The sequence below is a fragment of the Eulemur rufifrons genome, chromosome 6 (assembly GCF_041146395.1).
Source record: "Eulemur rufifrons isolate Redbay chromosome 6, OSU_ERuf_1, whole genome shotgun sequence".
Classification (NCBI taxonomy): domain Eukaryota; kingdom Metazoa; phylum Chordata; class Mammalia; order Primates; family Lemuridae; genus Eulemur; species Eulemur rufifrons.
Genome location: NC_090988.1, coordinates 73,334,374 through 73,355,623, shown reverse-complemented (window position 1 = coordinate 73,355,623; position 21,250 = coordinate 73,334,374). Strand labels below are relative to the sequence as shown.

The 21,250-nt window shown below is 36.1% G+C and overlaps 1 protein-coding gene across 1 annotated transcript in view; it reads right to left on the bottom strand.

Annotated features, from left to right (window-relative positions):
- Positions 1-21,250, bottom strand: part of ANO3 (anoctamin 3) — a 355,086-nt gene that overhangs the window by 235,807 nt on the left and 98,029 nt on the right. The window lies entirely within an intron of this gene.

The window sequence follows — 21,250 nt, the reverse complement described above, 5'->3', positions numbered from 1 at the left end:
TTGGATTGCAATAACCCTATATTCTTTTTATAGTTTGGCTTGCTCTTACTGGGAGATTGTCAATGAGAAACTAGAGTTCTAAGTGTCTAGGAAATCTGTGGAAAAAAAGAAAGAGAAGGGTAAAAATTAAAGGACAGAGCAGAAGACTTGACAGGCTCTAAATTAGATTAGACTCTCAATTCTTTCTGGTGATCTGGACTGTAATCAGTACCATCCTAAAACAAATATAATTTCTGATCGCATTATAAAATACTTCCCCCAACTTTTTTCCTATATAACTTAGAATTATCTTAACAAAAGATAATGCCTTCTGTCCTTCAGTCATAAATGAAATAATATCCTATGAAAGTACTAGGGAGAGTTAGCACAATAAATGAATGAATTTCTGTCACTGTATAAATGGCTTCAGGCTTTTTTTTCTTTTTTCCCTAAGGTAAGAGAATAGCAAAGTTCTAGCTGGTTAAGATATCAATGAGGGGAAAAGGAAGCTTATACAGTGGCAAATCAGAGATCCTGAACTAGGTATTTTCCCTAGGACTGTCCCTCTGGGAAGACTGGGAAGACTGAAGCAGGAACTGGACACAAAGCAGGATTGCTGCTAAATGGCTTTACAGGTGCACATGTGCAATAGCAAATAATTTATTTACAGAAGGAGAATGCTCTACAGTCTACAAGCCCTCATATAAGTGTAAAAAGATTATTATTATTAAATGAGTTACTTGAGTAGGAAGTGTTTACTTCTGTGGAGTTATTAAAAACACTCTATGTTTAACCAAATGTCCTTTAGGATAATGATGAATCACTTAACAGCTTCAGCTGATCCCAGGAAGCCCAAGCTTTTGGGGACAGGCTGTGTTTGATCTGACCTATGATTTCTACAAAAGTCTTGGTAGCTGTGTTGGTAAATAACAGCCACCAGAAATACCATTGTCCTTTTCTTGCCCATTCTTGCATAGCACATGAATCCATCATAAATCAAGTGAAACAGAGACTTTCCCCCCAAATCACTGCTGATTTGTCAGCTAATGTGTTTCTCTAAGATGTGCTAAGACAAAAGCAAATATGTATTCCTAGTTGTCTTTAGCTTATAAAACACTCCAATTTACCTTTGGGACACCAAAAATAAGCAAACTGCCTCCCTCCCCACTCCTCTCCGCCATTGTCAGAGAGTCTCTCACTTTTTACTTCCTAATTCGTTAAGCCTCTTAATAAGACAATCTAAAATGTAAAGTGAAATAAAATTCAAAAAACATATGAGGATGTTTTCTTCAGAAACACAACTAGCATTGCCAAAAAACAAAATGTCAATATTTCCCTAGAGAAATGTTGCCTACAGTTCTCATAAAGGCATTTAGCAAATTTCTAAGACTTCCTACTGTACCAAGTTTTCCAAGGAGGGGGATTTTGCAGTAGTAGGTTCAAGAATAAAAGTGTTCTGGATAATGCTATCACTAAGCACAGGCTCTGGCATACATATAGCAAGAGCTTGGTAAATATGGGTTGAGTGGAGAGTGAATAAAAACCGTTTCCTTGCAAGGAAATTTTAAAATTACAAAATTAATTAGATATCTAAGTTTACCCTACAGGAATTTTTTGGAAGTTTTCTTGAGGGATAGACATATGAATTGGGTGGAGTTTGTGACAGTTACTCAAGACTATTCTGAAGAACCATTCTCAGATGGTCTGGGGCCACTGTTTTCCTTAATATTAACCCCAAAATAATAGAGTGAGGCAAAGGAAAAGAATGGGAATTGCTAAGGGCTAGTTTTACTCTTAAGGAGTCAACAAAAAATGGCTGAGCTTATATGAATTTTAGAGGCAAATTCACTAAATTTTTTGAGGCCCAATTGTGTGCCAGACAAACTGCTAAATACCTTATAATTCTGCAAGGTAAATATTATTATCTTCATTTCACATAAGCAGTCACTAAGGATTAGAGGTATTAAATGACATACTTTGTAAGCAGGATACATAGGATTAATATCCAGGATTCAAAACAAAAACCATAGCTTAAATTAATTAACAAATTTGAGTTTACATACAGTATTTCCTTTGACAGTTAACTATTCTGGCATCTATATGTATTTGTTAAATAAGATTCAGTAATATCAAGGAGGGAATTTATATCAGGGATTATCACATAGTTCTTAAATATATAAGAGAATCCCCATGCCTGTGTAGAGTTTAAATAGTGAGTGTGTCTGTTTTTCAAGTGAGGGTGGAAATGTTTTAAATATTATAACAAGAGTATTTTCTGGATGTATCAGGCTGTTTCTAGGTATTAAAAAGTTGAAATCAAAATTTTAAAAAGATATTGAGCTCATTTGATTAAAACAAAAGTAAATCCCGTAAACTGGATTACTCAACTAAACCATTTCATAAAAGTGAACTAAAAGCAGGGCTCTGCTGTTTATCTGTCCCAGGAAGAAATCATCTCTGCCTCCACATTGCCATCTCACTCTCCCACAGAACAGAGGGAGAGAGACACAAAAGGTCATAAGGGTCAGGAATTTAATCCCTTCATATTATATATGAAGCAAAGGCCAAAGAAGTTAAACACTTTGCTGAGGGTTTTTCAGCTAGTAATAAAGGCAAGCCTAGAAGCTAGGAGTACAGAGTTTCACTGCAGATTTTTTTTTTCCATTTTAATGTATAGTTTTAAGGTTAATGTTATACTGAAAAAAAAAATCCCTAAAAGTTTTTTGTCGCATACCTCCTGGGACAGTATCTAGAGTATTATTTTGCTTCTTCCTATTTGAAGAATTAAAATAGTTGATCTTCAATTTGGTTTTTTTCTAATGCCTATGCAGAATTAAGAAGTAATTAACCAGTACCATTTAGCTAAAAGCTAGTCTTGCTTCCTTCCTGAATACTATTGCTCTAGGTTTTTATCCTTTTGCCAAAGTTGCCTTTTGTGCCAAAAATTAAGTGAAGACTTGAAAATAAATGGCTCATAATGCATCATAAAGAAAACAATATGAAGTGCCAGGATTTGCATGGTTTCTTATCACTCACTAAACAATGACAGTTGATCCTAAAGTTGGCAATTATTTACTTCTTAAAAACACAACATATATCCATACATAATAAATTGTTGTGGGGCCATTTCAAGCTTCCAGGTCCCAGAAAAGAGTCACCCATAGCCACGCATCAGAGAAGGTATGGAGCTGTTGCAAAGTTCCTATAATCTTTTTCTTCATTCTGAAAGTTTATTGTGTTTATAATAAAGATTAAAGAGAACAAAACTTCTTGAAGCAATTTAATTTTCTTTGGCACATTTAGAGTTGAAGTAGAACTGTATACTAGCTGAAATTTTTTGTCTACCCCCACAGTCTCTCACATCACTCCCAATTTCAACATATATTTGAAAGAACCTAGAAAACTTGGACTTGAGTATGGTATCATGGAATTGGAAGCTCATTCCATAATTCAATATTCTGCCTTTTGCATGAATCTCTCCTAAATTATCCCTGGTATGTCCATCCAGTTTTTGTTTGAAAAAAAAAAAAAAAAGTCAAAGAGCTACACGGAAACAACTGTTGACAAAAAAAAAAAAAGAAAGAAAGAAAGGATAATATGGGGGTGAATTCAAATATTTAAGGAAACATTTACTTTCAATGAAAAAAATAACATTTCAGAATTCACATATCTTAGGTACTATATGGTCAATTAATTATGCCAAAGTGACATAATTACCATTAATTCAGTAAAATGAAAATTATGTCATTGAATAAACGCTTCTGGACAATAAAACTTCAGAAAACTGTGACTGTGCCTCAAAATAAATATGTTGTATACAAAGTCTTTTAAACAAAATAAGGAACAAGGACCAAAGAGCGAGGGTAACTTGGAATAATTCTTGACTTGATTATGAACATACAGATTCTTGTCACGGCATCTAGCGAGAAACTTAAAGAAACTTAAAGAGATAATACAAAGCCCCTAGAAGAAGAACCTAACAACAATAAAAATTGGAAATCCAGAATCAAGCATGGCACACGAGCAAGAATAAAGTTTTCCAAGGAAGTTACAGTGCCCCCGAATTGCAACAGGCCAACTTCTGGAACTCTCCAAGAATTCATTTCTCTTATGATTGCGTAAATGCGTCTCAAAGAGTAGATTCACTTTTGTGAACCTTAGGAGACATCTGAACCACAGACGCGGGCAAACAGCGTCCAACATTTCTGTCTTCAAACCTCACAGCTCTCCTGGGCTATTTGGACAACCCCTACTAAGCAGGGTTTACTGCAATGCATTGAAACAGTCTTAGCAGAGATACACATTCAGTCAAGTCCTGAAATGACGAATTCCGCTCCCCCAGGCACTCGCTACCCCGGACGCTCATAAAATCAGACTCATCTAGGATGCAGAGTGAAGAGACATTTAATTATCTTTTTTTTTTTTTTTTAACTTCATAGAGTTCTCCACCTTTGCGTCGCATAAGCATGCGAAGGATACTCCTACACAACTGCAAGGGCATGCAGAGGGGGACGTGACGCCCGCAGGGAGGGGGGAGCCAGATGCCAACTGACCTTTCTGCTGTTTAAAAGACTGAATGGAGCCCGAATGGTGGACCATTTTCACCCTGCGCGTCCCCGCCGGGTTAGGGAGCTGTCCGAGAGGGAGGCGGAGGAACCGCAGCCAGACTCTCTCAGAGGCTCCGAGGAATCCCGGCGCCGCCGAGCGCACTGCAATCCGACACCTGCTGTAGCCCGCACTTCACTCCCCGGGCTGCGCGCCCGCCGAGTCGTTGTCATGGCAATGTGGGCGGCCCGGCGTCCGGCTCCCCTTAGCGGCTACTCGAGGAATAGCCCCGCGTCCCCCGCGCGGCCACTGCCGCAGTGAGGGTGGGCGTGGGGCGCGGTTTGCTGGGAGTGGGCGAGGAAGACTTTTCTTAAGGACTGTCTATAAAGCCGAACAAACCTCTAGAGCTGCTACTAATGCCCTCTCTTTTAAGCTTTGAACGTTGGCCTGTAAATACTGGCACTTTCAAGGCAGGGCAAAGTTGGTCTCTGCTCTGATCATCCGGAGACATTTTCTTTCCCTCTTAAACTTAAATATGGGGCAGGGCGGGAGGTGGGAAAAACCTCCTCAGCTTAGCCTGTAGTATGTTTTATTAGATAAGCTAGGTTAAATATCTAGCATATTTCACTTGCATTCTCCTCTTCTGCCTTATCTATTTAGATCTGGAATCATTTATGGTAGTGATACTGGACCATTTGTTACCTACTATGTGACAGGTGTTGAAAAACATTACCCATGATTCTCAATTTAATCCTCATAAAAGCCCTGCAAAGTAGGCAGAATATTATTACAATATCATAAAAGAAACTGAGGCTCAGAGCAACAAATTCTCAAGATCACATCAATAACATCTTGTTTGAAAGAGAAGGCACTTGATACTCAAAGAAGTGAAGTAGCTTTGAAGGTGAAATGGAAGTGACCAAATAGAACCAGGAACCAGCTTTACACAGTTTTCAGTACAATTTCCTTTCCTCCTCCTACCACTGCTCCCTCATTCAAACCCCTAAATTCTTCCTGGAAGATGTAACATATTATTGAAAAGACACACAGCAAGAGTCTGTTGCTTTGTGAGATCAACACGAAAAATCCAAATACAAGAATATGAAAAGAAAAAGATGTAGAAATTTTAAAATTCTCAGAACTTCAAATGAGCTACCATTGTGTGCTTTTTGGTTTCACCTGTGGTGCATGATACAAGTAGATGTCCCAGGTATGTATGGATGCATAAAATCCACCCTGAAACTAGAAGCTTAAAACTACAATTTATTAGCATGTCTCCTGGTTTTTTATAGGTTGGCTAGCTTCAGCCAGGCAGTTCTCACTCGAGTCTTTCTTGAAGGTTCAGTGACTGGGCCTGAAGTCATCCAAAGCAAGAAGAGAGGAATTGGGTTCTACTCACAGTGGGAAGATTGTGCTGCCTTCTGTAATGTTCCATAATGGTCTTTCCAGGAAGAAAATAATGTTGAACATTCACTAAGAGCTCAGTATGCAGGCACTTAAATATTTGGTTACAGAGAATGACTCAGTGTGAGTTTACCTCCAAATGAAGATCTAGAACAGACCTCAGAGACTGTGTCCACAAAGGCTTATTATACAGATATTTTATAGACAGGGGCACTGGAACCAAGAACAAAAAGTGACTTGCCTGAGGATTTTTTTGTTTTGTTTGTTCATTTGCAACTAAAATTCTGATACAATTCAACTAATGGTTCATTCTGATGTCACCCAACTCATTGGATTCTAATACAACCCAAACCTCATAGGTGAGGATTAAGCTATATAATGTACGAAAGGACTAGTTCATGGCAGGAAAGTAACACCCACTAAATATTAGTCACAGTTATAATTATGACCCCTATGGATCTCATCTTCTTCTTAAAACCCTTTTAAATCACTGGTATTAAAATCAGAAATGTTTTTTAAATGTGAGCATTAATTTGACTTATGATTAGGAGGACTAGTGAAAGAATTAAAGGCCTCTGGTTCTACTCCACACTTCCAAACATGGGTAACACCTTCAATTTCCTAGAATCTCTTTTTTTCTCCTGACATCTGATTTTATCCAACCTACTCTCTGACCCACAACTCAGCAGGAGGCAAGAATGTGTCTGCTAGAATTAGAAATAAGTCGAGATTCTGAACCTCATTAGAAATTTTTTTTCCAAGAAAAAAAGTTTCTAACACCCTTGCACCCTAACCTCATCAGTATGACTGTGATTAAACTATCTTGTCATAAAGTTGATTACTTTTCTTTTAATTAGAAACATTTTAGGTTGGGCTGCCAGATTGACTAGCAGGGGATTCAAAGAACATCTTTGCTTGTTTTAAAATCAGTCTTTTAGGGGAGGTTGCTAGAGGAACAGCTTTGTGAGGGGCTGAGGAAATTTGAAGCACCATCTGCTTTACAGGGAAGGCAATGGCAAAGAGAAGGAAAAGATTCCTCTGTGCATGTTTGTGTGTATGTGTGTGAGTGTGTAAAGAGAGAGAAAGTATGTGTTTTGGAAGTGGGGAGTGCAGAAAGAGGGTGTGAGCAAAGCCCCCCTTTTTTGTAACTAAAGAATTCTTTCTGTGATCTGGTAATAGGACATATTATGATAGGCTGGCATTTCCATTGTAGAAAGTTTAGGAATGAATATTAAATAGCCTCATTAAGGAAGGCTAAACTATGTTGGGCTGGTTTCTCTTACTATTTTTAGTTTCAAACATCTTTCCTCAAATTTTAATGACATCAGAAAACATGTATTTTATATAATGTTCAGTGAGGGGACATGATTAATATAATACACAGTATGATCAGGACTATGTTTTCCAATATAGAAAAAATAAAAAAACTAGAAAGAAACATACCAAAATGTCCACAGGAATTACTTTTGCAAGTTGAGTTTAAGGGTAATATTTTTTATATCTTTGTATTTTCCTATCATGTTCATACTTTCTATAAATCATATATATTGATTTTACTGTTATTATGTACATATATCTTCACCACATACCTTATACCTTTGCTCAGTCTTGGACCCAGGCTTTATGTTCTCCTTGAGGTTTCTACTGCTCTCTCTAACTCACCACTTGTCTGCTGTGTTCCTTACATAATCCGTTTTTCAGACCCCCTACTAACTTTTGCTCCCCAGAGATGCAAGAAACTCTATTTCTTTACATCACTGAGAAGCTTTTTCTTCCTTTGAATTTTGAAATATGACCCTCAGCTCATCTAGTTGTGAGTTTCCCTGTATTGTGCTCTATCAAAGCAACTGAGAAAGTTCTGTAGCTGCCTCTTTGGGTCATGAATCACCACCTTGATTAAAATTGAAATTACCAGTGATACTTCTCATAGCCTAAATAGTAACAGAAATAGAAATTCTCTACGCAGTTATCTCTCTTCTAGGACCCAGTTATTTAAGGCAATACTGGGCAAAATGAAATGGCAAAGTCATATTGGTAATGGCCTTATTTGCAAATAGTAAAGAACAAAGAAGGAAAGAGAGATCTCCCTGGGAGACCCTGTTGGAGGTAGTCTATGGTTTCCTTGCGGTTTTTCCAGAGACCAGTGTAGTTCCTGTCACACCAGCTTAATAAATGTTTATGAATGAATAAATAAATAAATACATATTTAAAAGTAAAATGACTTCAGGAAAAAAAATGTTTATCTACTGCCCTGAGCAGTTGCCTTCTTCCTTATGCACAGCCAAGGGAAATATATTAAAATATTTTATATTTATTTATATTTACATATATTTACATTTAAAATAGTAAGTACTTTCTTAGGTCTAATGTCTCTCCATACTTTATTACAGACACAAACCAGCTCTTCAAAAAATCATATGCTATCATAAAAGAAAGGGTGGGGTGCAATTCAACAATTACGTCCCCAAAAGCATATGGCTCCTGGCCATGTGCGACAGTATAACAACAGAATTAAGCAGGTTTATCCTGCTGCTTATCCAGACTATATGTTCAAGAAAGAATTGGAAGTGACACTGCTAATAGATGTAAGTGACTAAGAGAAAGCAATGGAGGAAAATCAGCATCTTCAAGTTTCTGAGTCCAGTCTTAAGGGGTCTTATCACACACCATTTGGAAGAGACAGGAACACAAAATGATTTGTTTGAGAAGACAGAGCATCACAAGAAGGTAGATGTGCAGGACACAGTAGGTGATGACGGACTAAACAACAGTTTGTATCCTATGCCTCTGCTCAAAACCTTGACAATTACTTTTCCAAGTTGCCTATAGAATCAAGCCCATGTTGTTTAATCCATCATCACCTACTTTGTCCCACACATCCATTGAACATATCTACCGCCTTGATTGCAGTGATGGCATCACAGGTGTTTGCACATGTTCAAATTCATCAAACATTAAATATGTGCAGTTCTTTGTATAGCAATTATAGCTCAATAAAGCTGTTAAACACATTTAATTTAATTTAATTTAAATAAAACAATAAAGTACACGTTCAAAATCAGGAAAGAATATACTCTGGGGACAAGAATCCCTATTCAATAAATGGTGCTGGGAGAATTGGTTAGCCACTTGTAGAAGACTGAAACAGGACCCACAGCTTTCACCTCTCACAAAAATCAAATCACGGTGGATAACAGACTTAAATCTTAGGCGTGATACAATCAGAATTCTAGAAGAAAACATAGGAAAGACTCTTACAGACATTGGCCTAGGCAAAGAATTTATGAAGAAGACCCCCAAGGCAATCACAGCAGCAACAAAAATAAATGAATGGGACATGATTAAATTAAAAAGCTTCTGCACAGCCAAAGAAACAGTCACGAGAATAAACAGACCACCTACAGAATGGGAAAAAAATTTTGCATACTACACATCAGATAAAGGACTGATAACAAGAATCTATTTAGAACTCAGGAAAATCAGCAAGAAAAAATCAAGCAACCCTATCAAAAAGTGGGCAAATGACATGAATAGAAACTTCTCGAAAGAAGATATAAGAATGGCTAACAAACATGAAAAAATGCTCAACATCCCTAATCATCAGAGAAATGCAAATCAAAACCACAATGAGATATCACTTAACCCCAATGAGAATGGCCTTTATCAAAAAGTCCCAAAACAACACATGTTGGCGTGGGTGTGGAGAGACAAGAACACTCATACACTGCTGGTGGGACTGCAAACTAGTGCAACCCCTGTGGAAAGCATTATGGAGGTATCTTAAACAGATTCAAGTAGACCTGCCATTTGACCCAGCAATCCCATTACTGGGCATATACCCAAAGGAAAAAAGATCATTCTGTAACAAAGACACATGTACCCGAATGTTTATAGCAGCACAATTCACAATAGCAAAGATGGGGAAACAACCCAAATGCCCATCAATACATGATTGGATTAGTAAGCTGTGGTATATGTATACCATGGAATATTACTCAGCTATAAGGAATAATGAAGATACGACATCTCTATGGTTCTCCTGGAGAGAGTTGGAACCCATTATATTAAGTAAAGTATCCCAAGAATGGAAAAACAAGCATCACATGTACTCACCAGAAAATTGGTTTCCCTGATCATCACCTAAATACACATCTGGGAAGGACACCAATCGGATATCAGACTGAGGTGGGGGGGTGGGGGAAGGGATGGGGGTATGCCTACACGATGAGTGCATTGCGCACCGTTTGGGGAATGGTAACGCTTGAAGGTGCTGACTCGGGAAGGGGGGGTGGGGAAGGGAGGGATATATACCTACATGATGGGTGCAATGCGCACTATCTGGGGAACAGACACGCCTGGAGCTCTGACTTGGGGGGAAAGGCGGTACATGGGCAACGTATGTAACCTGCAATTCTGTATCCCCCATAATAATAAGATAAAATAAAAAACAAAACAAAACAAAAAAAAACACAAAGTACATGTTCATTGCTCTACCATTGAAGGAGCCCCATATCTATTCACAGCACTTTCCAATATTGTTTTTAAGACTCTCTTTTACAAACTCTTTTTCTCATAGGTCTTTCTGTTTTTGCTGCTGCCGTTTCCTCCACTTGGAATGAATGATTGTCCTAAAACTCCTGTCCAACTTACAAGTATTCTGAACTCCTATTCATCCTTCAAAGCAACAGAGCAATGACATTTCATGGATGAAGATTTCGTTTATCCACATCCACCCTTGATAAAGCCAGTTAAGCATGAATTTAATCTCCTATGATTTCTAAGGAGTATGACACCATTTTATGGCATTTTTATCATGCTTCTACCATGAATTATACATACAAGTTTATGAAAGTAGGCACACACTTTTCTCCCAGTCCAGTGGAAATTGTTTAAGGTAGAATTCATGTTGACCCACTTTTCTGTTTCTCATAGTGCCTAAAAATAGTCAACACATAAAAGCTGATCAAATAAATATTTGCTAAATAAATGATTTGCCATGGTCTTCAACTACTGTTTTTATTTTCCAAAGGAGTATAATAATAAGACCATCAAATATAAGTCCAGTATATCAATTGCCTTTTGAGATTTGCATATAACTCTGTGGCTTTGTATCACCTCATGATTTTATTTCTTCCAGGCAAACAATTTCATAGAGACTATTCTTGCTGTGTTGCTTTGAAAATCTAAGAATGTAATAATTTTTTATTTATTTGCCATGCTCTGTCCATCTTCATAAGCCATTAAATTGATACTCTGGTCATACTGGTAATTCTACCACATTTTAGTGAATTGTAATGCTTTTAAGCAAAGGTAATGTTCAGCTGGTATGCTGATTGTGACAGTAGGAGTTGTTTGTGGCTAGTATCTCTTCTGATAGCTTAGCCTCTCCCTGACTGTGTCTTATGGTTGTTTGGGTGTTGGAAGTGAAGGTGGCTTTTCTAGTTATATATTTACTTTCTGGACATAATATATCCTCGACCCCTGAGAAGCTGTGAGTCACCCCTAAGGGGTGACTTGCTGTATACACAGTGTGGTCTCTATGTGAAATTGACCAGGTCAGTTATAAGAATAACAATATAATAGTAAGCTAGCATTTAAAAATTTAGTGTTCATGAATACATATGTACTGGGAAAAATGTTCCTGATACATCATTTATGCATAAAAGCAGACTACAAAATAATATTGACCAATGTTTGCAAAAAATGTACATACCTATATGTTTTTAATGATACAACTCAAAATATAGCTAAGTCTAGATGAAGGAGATATGGATGAGTTGATATATTATTTTTCATTTTGCTTACTGATATCCTAACCTTATTCTCCATTTATTCATAGAGTAACCTTATGTTCTGTGTTGTCTTTTGTCTCAGTGTAATCAAACTTAGAAAAAAATGTGCTGTTTGGACACTAAATTATGAGTTCATCCTAACTATAAAATATGCATTGCTTGTGTTATAAAAATAAATATAAAAAAGAAATACAAAATAACAATTTTTTCAAAATAATCTTGAAAGAAAATGACATTATGCCATTTTGATCCAATAATAACACAGATATAAAATTGGAAAAAAAAATCACCTGTTGGCCATGGAGGGCCTCTTCTTGACCTTGCAGAGAGATGTGGAAAGAGGGCTTTGGGAGTCTAGGACATAGACTCTTATTCTGGCATACTGTCTAACTGCGGGAAAATCAGTTTGCCTCCTTAGATTTAGATGTCTCAGCTGTAATAAGGCTGATGGATTAGATGTCCTCTAAAGCCCATTCCATCCTTCATATTCTAGAAGTCTTGTCTGCAGGAAGAGAATTCCACTTACTCTGGCTTCAGAAATACAACCTTTGTGTCTTGTTTGACTAGGGTTATTCCTTTTTCCCCTCTGAAAGAAAATAGTAAAAAGGATAAAGAAAATCCTCAGTGATCTAAATCTACACATAGAAGCTTTGTGGCAATCTGAACTTGACTGGGGTCTGAAATTAAATGCTGTGATTTGATGGAGAGACAAATAGTTTGCCAAAACAAAACTCATAGAATGAAAAAAAAAATTTGAGGAGAACTTAATTTAAAAACAAATATTGGTTGCTTGAAACATTTATGTATCAATAATTAATGTGCCAACTATAGCCTTTTTATTGATTAAAGTAAATCTAAAGAATCTTTGGTTAGCATTACTTTAGTTAATCACATCATGTTGCCTTGAAAAATATTCAGTGAATCATATTTTTTATCAAATATAAAATGTTCTTTTTCCACCCTTTCTATAATTTCTGTGAGCAAAAGGAGAATGCTACATATTTTTTTCAGTACATGTAACAAATACACACTGGAATTTATGTGCCAGATTCAGCCAGTATACATATTTTTAGTATTTGCAAGCTTTATACCAAAAAATAGCACATCTTCATAATTACTTTAGGAATAGATAGCAAATGGTTATATAAGCCCTGAGTGTTTAAAGCTCCAAGTCTTCCAAGTTTGTGGTGTTTTATTGTAAAACAATGGTTGAGCATTTGGAAGAGTTTTTATAGCATTACATTTTACACAATAAAAACAAAGACTTTCATATGGTCCCTTTCAGGAAAGTTTGCATGTTGTCCCTAGCAACTATAATTTCCAATTCCCAAATCAGGTTTTGTCACTAGGGAATTGAATCCCTGAGCTCATCCTCTTATCAATATTTGATTAGGAGTATCCAGTGGTGATACTTTGTGTATCTTTGTTGCCGTATCTGTCTCCAGATTGCCTTTGGACTCAAGATTGAAATATCAACTCTCCCTTGGGTCACAAGCCTACTGCCCTGCACTGCAAAATTTTGATTTACCAGCCCCAACATGAGCCAATTCTTTAAAATCAGTCTCTCTATATAAATACAACTAATTGATTCTGTTTCTCTGGAGAACACTGGCTAATATAGATTTTTGGTGATGGTAGCTTTTGTTGAGGCTTGCTGTTTAGCAATTAATTTTGCTTTAGATTAATTTTTGTTTTTAATTATTATGGGTACCTAATAGTTGTATATCTTTACAGGGTACCTGTGATGTTTTGATACAAGTATACAATTTGACTATAATCAACAGTAAGTTAGGGTATACTTTATATTAACCAAAAGTGGAATTGGAATGTTCCTAACACAAAGAAATGTTAAATGCCTGAGGTTGTAGATTAATTTTTAAAGACTATGTTCTTTGTGTTGTCCAGCCATTGAATTATCTGTTTCAATTTCTTAGTGCTCAGCTAATTTGATAGAGATTTCCTTATATACCTTAAACTGGTTTAAGTTTTTCACTCTTTGCTGAGGGTCTTAGTGTATGTTTTGGGGAACACTTGGCAGGCAATTTACGACTCTGCCTACACCTTCACTTTCTGCTTGCATAGAGTCTCAAGGTCAGCTTGAAGTGAGAAATAAGGCCTTCTCAGGTCTTTTCTAAGCAAATGCCCAGCTCCGTACATACATGCAGTCATTTCAATATCCAAGAATACCTCAAAACTTTCCAAAGCCTCCTATGGTCAGCTCATTGCCTAGATTTTTCTTTTACAATTTTTTGGTCAGTCTTTATTTATCTCAACTTTTATTGCCACCTCAGTCACCTGTGATGTTAAACATTGCAGCAGATTGTTTTTACAAACACTCTAGGATAGGGCTTTTCCCACCTAGGTAAGCTCTGATTCGGATCAGATAAAGAAGAGCCCTGTGAATGTGGCTTTTCCAGAAAGCTCACAAACAGGTCAAATAATGACATATCTCTGGAAATGGGGCATGTGGTGAGTTCTGAGTTTGTTCTGTCCCCACCAGTGGCTGCTAGGCTTTCATAACCACTGTGGTTGTGAGGCTACTGGTTTTCCTCAGATTGATGATAAAAGGTGACCTCATCCTAGAATCACATAGCTAGACAAGATATAATTTATTCTCAAGTAAAGAAAGATGGAATTTGCAATACTTTGAGGAATACATAACTTATATACCCTGTTTTATTAAAACATATGAGGAAAATCTCCAGTCTAAAAAACAAATGAACCAGAACTTAGACCCCAAGGTAAATAAGAAGAAAATACACTAATATCTAATTTTATCTATTTATCTAACTAAATCCAAGGGGATAACAAGACACTTCCCTGGAATACTTAATGTAAGAACTAAAAAAAAAAAAAAAACCACATTGAAAATAAAGGAAACATGATGAAATAAATTCCCATCAGTTACCAATTCTGTCAGCAAATCCAGGCAATTGGTACTGGGGGACGTAAAAATCTTACAGAAGTTTTTCAGCGGGGGTGGACAGTGAGAAAGGAAAAGTAGAAAGTGAAAATGGTCTTAACTGGGGAGGAATTAAGTAGAAAGCAAGTAGAAACGTGCATTTTGAGGGCAAAATAGTTTGGTTTAAAGCATCTGTTTATGAGAACAAAGAAAAGGAAAGTAATATTTAATGAATAGGAAAAGAACAGTAAATCCTCCAAGGAGAAAACAAATGAAACCAGGAAAAACAAGAATAAAGAAAATGTGTACTCAGCAATGGAAAATAAGTAAAAGGTGAAAAGCAAGATGGAACAAATAAAATCAAGTATATCAGCCAGTACTCAAAAAAAAATAAACAGACTCATTTTTTCCACTAAAAGAGAGCTAAATTAGATTAAATCAAGATGTGTTTTGGTAGAAACAAAAATATTTAGGACAAAGTAATAAAGCTGTGGGCAAAGCGATTCTAGGTAAATGCAAATAAAACAGTAAGCAAGATTGATAATATTAGTCAAGATGGAATTTCACATTAGAAGAACTAAAATGTTAAAGAGATGAATTATGTAAATATACATGTATAATTTATCAATAAGCTATAACATCATATATTTTTAGAGAAAAGAGAAATTTGTGCAAGACTTGGAAATCTGAAGGGAAGCAGCAGCCTCAACGCTCTGAAGTTCATTGCACTTGGAAGTAATGAGGGACTAACACAAGGAGCAGACAGATTCTCGCTAGCCCTTATTCTTCCTGGTACCGTGTCCAGCCTTTTTCCTATAGTAACCCAAGCCCACCAGGAGGTACAGAGGCAAAAGCCTTCCCATAGGCTGTTCCATAAGCACTGCATCCTAGCCCCACTCAGGATTCCCTGCAAGCTCTGATTTGTCTGCCACACCAATGCTTCTGAAAGGCGAGTTAGTGACTTTTCTCTGATCCTCCAGCTTCCCCTTTTGGATGCTTATTCTCCCCAAAATCTTACAAATGGGTAAATTTTTAGTCGTATAATAAATCCCTTCTTCCATAACACTTACTGTAATACTTCACATTCTGCTACTCTAATTGTATTCTGATCAATTAAGAAAGGAAAAAATAATAAGAGGAAAGCAGAAATTATTAAAAGAAAATATGTACAGTGTTTAAAAACCATATCCTCAGATCCCAATCCAAAAAACAGAAATCAATAATTTAAGATAGAAAAATATTTTCTCTAGTAGTCATAGGAAGAAAACTTAAAATAACAAGGTATTTTTCATACCTTTCTAATTAGCAAAAGTGGAAAGGAGACATGATACTTATTTTTGTTGGAGATATTAACAAAAGCATTCTTTCATAGATTAATTTGGATTTGTGAAGTGTTAGGGTCTATTTTAGCCAATAATTTATCTCTGAGAAATCTATCCCATGTAAACAAAGCAGCCATACATAATGACCCATATGTCAGGATGCTTATTGCAATATTTTGCTTGGTAGCAAAACACTGGAAACAAAATTAATACACAACATTATGGTAGATTCTGATGAATCCTACCATAAAACCTATCCAATTGTTTGAATAAGGACAAAACATATTGAAAGTTACATACTAGGTTGTTAAGATGAGTGGGCGGGTTAATATGGGCCGGATGGAAAAGAGAAAGAGACAGGAGCCAAAAAAGAGAAAAATAAAAATGACTGTACATTGAAAAGCATATGTATTAGCACATTTATGTATTTATGTAAAGTTATGTATATGCATGGGTAAAACAAAATTAAACATTAAAAAATTCTCATACTCTGGCCCAACTTAATTTATTTACCAGATTGCTCCGTATTCCTCAGCACAAACCCTCAACTTGGATCAAAATATATTCCTTGATGTGCCCCATAAAAATAACCCAAAATACTTCTTTTTGTTTCCTCTTTTTGGCATGTTCTCTACCTGATGCTTGTCATCCAAGTTTTCCAAGGACCAGTTGATGTGCCATCTCTGAATACACCAGCCCACACAGTGGCTTCTGAACGTCTTTATCCTTACTAAATAATTTAGCATTTAATTATATAGAATCATGAATTGTTCTCTGATTCTTTTATGCCAGTTAGTCGTGTCTCCGTAACTATTAGTCCTATTCTGAGTTTTCTATTTCTTTTAACAGATGCCTCACCAAATTGTACCTTTAGGGTGCTGATTGTTATGTTTAGCGTATGCTTAGTCTTTGGTTTCCAAACAGGGATATAGCTGGAAAGTATGTAGCTCAGATTCAGAAGATCTCAGTTAGAATTTGTGTTCTGTTACTTCTTAGGGGATGTGCCCGAGTACATTTTATTTCTCTTAGTCTTAGTTCCGGTATCTGGAAGTAGGTCTCTGAGGCTTAATATAAAACTTGAAAACAGCCTGGATTGTGGAAAGAGTTCTGATTTTAGAATCAGCTCACCTGGGCTTGAGTCTGGACTCTGTAGCAGTTTATCTCATAGAGCACCCTGCAATTATTTATTTGTCCCTCTGCATCCATGAGACTTTGGATTGTCACTAGTTATGATAGTTGTGTCACCTGGCAGTAGTATGACCTCATAATATATTTTCCTAATGAATACAAAAGGGATTAACATCAATAATTACACAGGAAGGGTCCACAGGCGTAAACATAGAAACTATGGTGACCACATCTAGAGCAAATATTGTGTCATAGGTACCTCATTTGTGAGTAGCAGGAGATAATTTTTATTTATTCCTTCTGTTCTCACTCTTGCCCCCAGTGGAGAGAAGTCTGGTAAAACAGAGTAGAGATACTCTTTGTTGGTATAACTCACCAGCAACGGACTGTTAATACAGTCAGTATTAACAGAGCTATATTTTATTTATCCTGTCCCCTATCAAATATTTCAAGGTTATAAGACACAGGTTTCAAGCTGATAAACATGAGACAAATCGGGCTTTATGGTTGTCTTATTAGTTCTACACAGTATTTTTATTCTATTTTTTAAAGATTCAAAAGCATTCCAATATTCTAAATTGAGAGATATATACAAATGTTCAGATTTATAGTTTCTCTTGAAAAAATGGAAACATCTCTTAAAACGGAAGCTTCATTCTCACTTCTCAAGGGTCAAGTCAAACTGAACAGTCAACGCCTTCTCCCTAATTTTGTCTCCAATTCATTACATGTCTTCTAAAGTTGAGGGCTGGTTATATTTATTATTCCCATGTGATAGCATGGACTGCCTGCCAAGTTCACCCACATATCCTATTTAGACCCTGAAATTACTGGATATACTAAGCTTCAGGTGAATTTCCCTCCAGTAATTTGCAGCAAAGACTTTCAGGATGGTGCCAGAAACAAGGTGGAGAGCAGAAGATTAGAAATACTGAGGAGATGTGAAGGGGAAAAGCATGAAGTCTAAGAAAAGAGAGTGGACTCTGAGCTGCCCATCTGAGCTGAATCTTTATGGACTAATAATGAGATAAGAAATAATAGATTATACATAGACGTTTATAGACTGATAGGTACCTAGATTAATTGCTTTTCACAAGTAAATAATATTTACTTATAAAACTGTTAGTATTAAACCCCATAATAAGTGAATGTGATTTATTATATTTTTAAACTATAAAATCACTATATAACATTGAGTGGCTTGATAATGATAATTATGATGATGACGAGGAGGAGGATGGGTCTATATTAATGGAACATGATTTTCAGTTTGGGAGATTGATTAGATTATCATGATAAAGTCTTTATTTCTTGCTTTTTTGACTCATTGCATATAATGAACACCTCTTGTTGAAAATAGAGAAGAGAAAAACGCATTAAGCCATTATTAATATGACTTGGATCATTTTGTCATTTATTTAGCTTATTTCCTGTGCTCCCTGAGCCCTGAAACCTCCTCTCAAAGAGAGGGAGGGCCAACATCTTTAAACAACAGACTAGGAGCTCGGTAAGGGGCCCTGGACAATCAGAGCTTTGGGAAATGAAGAAACTAATAAACAGGAGACAAAGGAAGAAAAAAAGGAGGGGAAGGAGGGCTAACTTCCCTTCCTAACGTATAATACCAAGCCGCTGCCTCATGCCTCTGCACGGCATCCTTGACCATCTGTTTTTTGGTCATAGGAATTTTGTGTGCTGCCCTATTTACAGTAATTGTAGCACTAATAAGTAGAATAGCAACCACTAACATTTAATAATGAGAGCTTGGTATGCTAAGCACTTATCTCAGTTCTAATACTAGCTTTAGGAGGTCAACACTTTTATCCCAAATTTATAAATGAGGAAAATGAGAAACAAAGGGATTAAATAACATACTCAAAATCACACAGCTGGAAAATGCTTAACCAAGATTTGAATACAGATAATCTGACTCAAAAGCCCATGTAGACAACTGCTGTGCAGTAATAGCTCAATAAGCCATCTCTTCAGCTGTCTTATTAGAAGGAACAAATGACATGTTAGTGAGCTACTTCCATTTCAAGGCCTTGTTTACAGGGCACCCTGTTGATAAGGCCCTGTTGAATTTGCCTTATTGAAATTAAACTTTCCCTCCCCTGTGGGCCCATAACACTGTATTTTTCCCTCTTTCTATGGACAGGCACACATTGCCTTTTGTTATAAGCCTTTATATATATTTTCTACTGAATTTTTTATGTTGAGAAAAAAATCCTGGGAGTCATTTTCTCAGTCTCTTTCTTTTTTATGTACTCCCTTTTTATTATATTATGGTATGATTTATTATAATATTTAATTTTATAAAAAGTAAAAGGTATGGTTATGATAATGAAAAAGTTTACATTGATATTGCATTTAACAAATTTTCTAATTCAAAAATTCTTCCCTTACACCTAATCTAAATTTGTGAATTATGTATTTTCACCCTCATTTCTTAATAAAAAATGTGAGACTCAAAGAATTAGTTTACTTGCCAAAATCATATTGCTATTAAATGCCTTAACCTGATTCAATGGTGGTTCCTCTAATTCTGAATCCAACATCCTTTTCAGTATCACTTCATGTACTCTCTCCCCAGCTCAGTGTCTGTTGCAAAGGAGACCTACAACAATGGCGTGATAGATGAATGAAGGAGTGAGCACATGTCCTAATAAACAAAGGTGCTCCTTTGCACATATTTTGTATAGATATGCTAGTTTCTACTTTTTATCCAAGGAATAAAATTACTGGTGCTAAGATTGGACCTTTTCAGGTTGTCTTCTAGGAACAACATGCTACTAAGAACAACATCTGATTTGAAACAATGAAGATTAAATTACACTCTCCCTAAAGAATTTGGAATTATATTTAAATAGAATTCCCTAAGACAATAGAAGTAAAGTATATTTCTTTGATATTTTGATATTTAATCATTTACCATGTCCAGGCAAATAAAAGCTGTGTTAAAAGAAAAGAGATGCTTTTAATAAATTAAGGAGGAAATCTGAACCAATTTCTCGGAAAAATCATGTGACTCTCACCAGTTACTAATCTGGCTTAAATTAAAACAGAAAGACATATCAGTTTCTAGCGTGGGAGGCAATTAGTGCTCTGCTGTATGTACACTATGGATGTGTACACAGTTATAGGCTATGGATAAAAATAAAGACCTTTGTGAAATTGTGGAATGCTTTATTTTTAAAAATGCTTTATAAAAAATTATAGTTGCTTAATAAATTATCCTTCTCCTCTTTAGTAATTTATTCACCCACACACAGGAGTTTGGTAACTTATCATGTGAGTAAACTTTTGGACAGATCTGAAGACAACCTAAAAATAGATTTTTCTAACAATGATTCAAATTTCCACTGTCAGTGAAAATTTTATGAATTTCAAGAATCATGCCAATATCTATGAATAAGAGCTTTGTCTCTTCAGGACACAGACGTGGTTTCAAATCCTTGTTCAAGGCTTTATGAGGGCAGAAGTAGCTAGGACACAGACACACTATTAGTTACTTCACGTATCTAATCCTCATTCATCTAATCTGTTTAGTAGAACTGGATTTATGGACTTGTTGGGAGGAGTCAATGAATCCACACAATGGACTTAACCAATGAACCACACATAGTGCTTGGCACATAAGAATAATTTAATAAATACTCGTTCCTTCTAACATTCTTATTGTCCTTAATGTAATCCCAGAGCCTATTTTTACTCATGTAACTCTGTGTTGATTTCCTTATTTCTCCTTTCTTATTTCCATTTCATAATCCATCTTTCTTTGGGTATGAGAGAAACTTCTGACAATTACCTCTACTTACAATTTAATATAAGAAAGCCATTTAGAGGCAAAATAGCAAGTGATAAAATATTACAGAAAGACAATAATAGCAAAGTTTATACCAGAGAAAAACTAGTTGACTACTTGCCAAGAGGCATCCTAACATGGCTTTTACCTTATGTATGGTGAGAGATTGATGTTCAGGTATAGTCTCAGAAAACTGATTTTGGCAGAAACAAGCAAAAGCTTTTCTGAATGTGCAGTCATGCGTGGTAACCAAGTTCACAGAATATACTAATAATACAAACAATACTAATAAAATGATTCTTATGTCATGGAAAACAGTACTGCTATGGGGCAGTTACAGCATATATCTAGGGTATACATTTCCAAAGCACACATA